The sequence below is a fragment of the Gossypium arboreum genome, chromosome 8, assembly GCF_025698485.1.
Source record: "Gossypium arboreum isolate Shixiya-1 chromosome 8, ASM2569848v2, whole genome shotgun sequence".
Classification (NCBI taxonomy): Eukaryota; Viridiplantae; Streptophyta; class Magnoliopsida; order Malvales; family Malvaceae; genus Gossypium; species Gossypium arboreum.
Window position 1 is genome coordinate 10,468,334 of NC_069077.1, and position 4,393 is coordinate 10,472,726.

At 36.6% G+C, this 4,393-nt stretch overlaps 1 non-coding gene across 1 annotated transcript; it reads right to left on the reverse strand.

Moving 5' to 3' along the window:
- Positions 1-1,443: 1,443 nt before the first annotated feature.
- Positions 1,444-1,548, reverse strand: LOC128280349 (small nucleolar RNA R71). The gene has a single exon (XR_008270529.1). It is a non-coding gene; the product is annotated as a small nucleolar RNA R71 (small nucleolar RNA).
- Positions 1,549-4,393: the final 2,845 nt, after the last annotated feature.

A 4,393-nucleotide genomic window follows, 5' to 3' on the forward strand; every position in this document is an offset into this window, starting at 1 on the left:
ATCTTGTTATTATTATCTGAATTATATGATAAATATTTGACTTATTCTTAATTATGAGTTCTTAATTCTTGCTTTAATATTCCAGGATATTGATTCAAGTATTGATGTGCTTATCTAGAGGAGCAAAAGTCCCTGTCTAAGAGTAGATTTAACATAATTAAGCGGAGTTGATTGCACGCCTAGAGATAAGGTGACATAATTTTGCCAGATTAGGGTGAAACCTAATAAGGGAATCCATAGATCGAGTTAATGCAACACTAGGGGTTTTAATTAGATAGAGATTTCAATTAATCATCCTAGGGTTAGATGTTGTTAGTCTCGAGAGAGATAATAATATAACTTAAAGATTTCTAAGGATCAAGTCAAGTGAATAAATCGTCTGATTCAGAGTCAATAACGAGTGAAGTCTAGGTGGATTTTTCCCTTAGGTATTATCCAAATCATTCAGTTTCCCAAAAGTTATTTCCCCGATTTACTTTCTGTGCATTCTTAGTTTAGTAATTAGTTCAGATAAAATAAACCCCTTTATTTTTAGGCTAGATAATAAAAAAAAAGTTAATACTAGTACTTTTAGTTCCTTTGGGTTTGACATCCCGGTCTTGCCATAAGCTATACTACTGTTCGATAAGGTGTGATTGCCTTTGTCTTGATAATAGATAGATTTCAAGAACGGAAATTCATAAATTATAAAACTTATCACGATTTACATCACATCAAGTTTTTGGCATCGTTGCCGGGGATCTAAGATATTAGGAACACTCGATTTTTATTACTTTAGCCATTTTATTTTTATTGCAATTTAAAATTTTATTTTCTTTTCTAATTTTTCGTTTATTCGTTTCTGGCAGGTTTTTATAGTGTATGACTAGAAGAAACCAGTCGGGACTATTACTTTTTGATAGTGAGATTGATCGTATAGCTCGCAGAAACCGAAGAGAAATAAGGCGAAGCCTAAGATACACAGAGGAAGAGAAAGAGGACGACATTCACACCACAACCGAGGAGATGGCTGAAAATCAGAAAAATCCGCTACCTCCTGCGATTGCTGCTGATCCAGTAAATCAGAATCCTACTCCACGCACTATGTATGATTATGCTAAACCTAATTTAACAGGAACTGAGTCAAGTATAGTTAGACCTGCTATTGCTGCAAATAATTTTGAATTGAAACCTAACACAATTCAAATGATACAACAGTTTGTTCAGTTTGATGGTTTGCAGGATGATGATCCAAATAATCACTTGGCGAATTTTCTGGAGTTTTGCGACACGTTTAAAATCAATGGCGTTTCTGATTATGCCATTCGCCATCGATTCTTTCCCTTTTCATTGAGGAACAAAGCTAAATAGTGGTTGAACTCGTTACCACTAGGGTTAATCACTACTTGGGAACAAATGATTGAAAAATTTTTACTTAAATATTTTCCGCCGGCTAAAACGGCTAAGTTGAGGAATGATATCTCTTCTTTTGTGCAGATGGATCTAGAGACACTCTATGATGCATGGGAGAGATACAAGGACCTATTGAGAAGGTACCCTCATGATCGTGATTTTCGTGACAGGTAAGTTTTATATATTTATAATTAATAGTTCTTGAACTAACTATTATCACGATGTAGGCAAGTGTACCTATCGAACAGTAGTATAGTTTTAGCAAGACCAGATTGTCGAACCCAAAGGAACTAAAAGTACTAGAAATGACCGTCTTTTTATTATCTAGCCTAAGAATAAGAGGGTTTTGTTTAACTAACTAATTATCTAAACTAAGAATGCACAGAAAATAGAATTGGGAAATTACTTTTGGGAAAACGATTGAATTAAGACAATACCTAAGGAAGAATCCACCTAGACTTCACTTGTTATTCTGACTCCGAATCGGACGATTTATTCGTTTAACTTGTTCCGTAGAGATCCCTAAGTTATGTTATTATCCCTATTCAAGACTAATAACGTCTAATCCCTATATTGAATAATTGTGACATTTCTCTAATTAACACCCTAGGGTTGCATTAACTTGATCTATGGATCCCCTTATTAGGTTTCACCCTAATCCAGCAAAATCTTGTCACCCTATCTCTAGGCGTGCAATCAACTCTTCTTAATTATGACAAATGTACTCTTAGACAGGTCTATTCCTTCTCTGAATAAGAGCTTATCTTGAATCAGTATCCTGGGATATCAAAACAAGAATTAAGAACACATAATTAAGAACAAGTTAAATATTTATCATACAATTCAGAAAATAATAACAAGATTCGTCTTAGGTTTTATTCCCCTTAGGTGTTTAGGGGATTTAGTTCATAACTAAAAAGGAAAACATCTCAGAAGAATAATGAATACAAAACATAAAGAAAACCCAAAACTCTTGGAGGGAAATTGAGGGGAGATGTTCAGTCTTGATGGTGAATCTAGCTTCTGAGATGGATCAATCGGCTTCCTTAGAGCAGTTCCCTATCTCCTTTTCTTTGTGTGTCTCTTTCCTCCTCCTTTAGGGTGTATTTATAGGCTTTGGAATGCCTAAGAACCCTCGAAATTGGCCTTTTCTGAATTGGACTCAACTTGGGCTCTGCAGGGACACGCCCGTGTGTGATTACTTTAGGCTGTGCTCGAGCCTATTAGAATGGCATGGGCATGTGTTCTACCCGTGTGAATCATGCTTCGATTCTGCCAAATTGACACAGCCATGTGGTCTGCCCGTGTGAGGAAGTCCAGGCCGTGTTGATTTCATACGTTGGCCCATTTTCTCCTTTTTTGCCCATTTCTCGATCTTTTCGCTCTCCTATGCTCACCTAAGTATAAAACATGAAATTAAAGCATTAGAAGCATTGAATTCACCAATTCTAAGGAAAAATCATCCATAAAATATGTTAAGCATGAGGTAAAAATATGTATAAATTACGGTTTATCACATCACCATGGGTTACCTTTATGGTTGCAAGTTCAAACGTTTTACAATGGCTTGAACCCCTCAACAAGACAACTTATCGATGCAGCTGCTGGTGGGACTATCAATAACAAAACACCTGAAGTGGCTTACGAATTTATTGAAGATATGTCACTGAATAACTATCAGTGGCAAGTCATGATAACAAAGCCGACGAAAGCAGCTGGTGTTTTCAACCTCGATGCGGTTACCATGCTATCTAACCAGGTAGAACTCTTAAATAAAAAGATTGAGGGTTTGTGTGGTTCTACCTAGGTACATCTAGTGATGAGGTGCGATTCAAATGGAGGAGGAGCATACATAGAATATCAACCCTTCAACCCTAGCACTAAGGAGGAACAAGTTCAATATATGGGTAATAATAATTCTAGATCTCAAAATAACCCATATAGTAACACATATAATGTAGGTTGGAGGAACCATCCCAACTTCTCATGGGGTGGTCAAGGGAATCAAAGGCCACAACATCCTTCGGGTTTTCAACAACCTTACCAACAGGAAAAGAAGCCGAACCTTAAGGAGATGCTAACAAAGTTTATCTTGGTGTTAGAAACTCACTTTATAGCACTTAAGAATCAACAAGCATCGGTCCAAGGGCTCGAAACTCAGATAGGACAGCTCGCCAAACTAATTTCTGAACGACCACAAGGTAACTTGCCAAGTAATACTGAATCTAACCCAAGGGAACAACTCAACGCGATTACCACTCAAGGTGAGGAAGGGTTAGTTGAACCTAAACCAGAACCAAGGAAAGGAATAGTGGTAAGCAAAGGTAAAGGTGAGATAGTCCACAGTGAGCAACAACTGGTAAGTAAATAGTACAAACCTCGTGTTTCGTACCCCAATGCGATAAGAAAAGACCGCATAGACGAACAATTCGGTAAATTCTGCAAATTATTAAAAAAATTACATATTAACTTACCATTTATTGAAGCTCTTTCGCAGATGCCAGACACAGTCAAATTCTTAAAAGAGCTTTTAACAAATAAGCGGAAGGTGGATGAGGCATCGCATGTGAAGTTAAATGCAGTTTGCTCAGCCATACTACATAATAAGCTGGCAAACAAATTAAAAGATCTAGGGAGTTTTACAATTCCTTGTCTAATTGGTAGTTTAGATGTTAATAATGCTTTGGCTGATTTAGGGCCTAGTATCAATGTCATGCCTTATAAAATGTTTAAACAACTAGGTCTTGGGAAACCTGAACAAACTAGGATGAGCATTCAGTTAGCAGACAAAACAATCAGATTTCCTAGGGGTATTATTGAAGATGTACTCGTTAAAATTGACAAATTCATATTCCTAGTTGATTTTATTGTTATAGACATAGAAAAGGATAATGACGTGCCTTTAATTTTAAGAAGGCCCTTTTTAGCAACTGCTAGAACTATAATTGATGTGAGTACAGGTGAACTCACACTTTGTGTGGGTGAGGAAACAATCACTCTT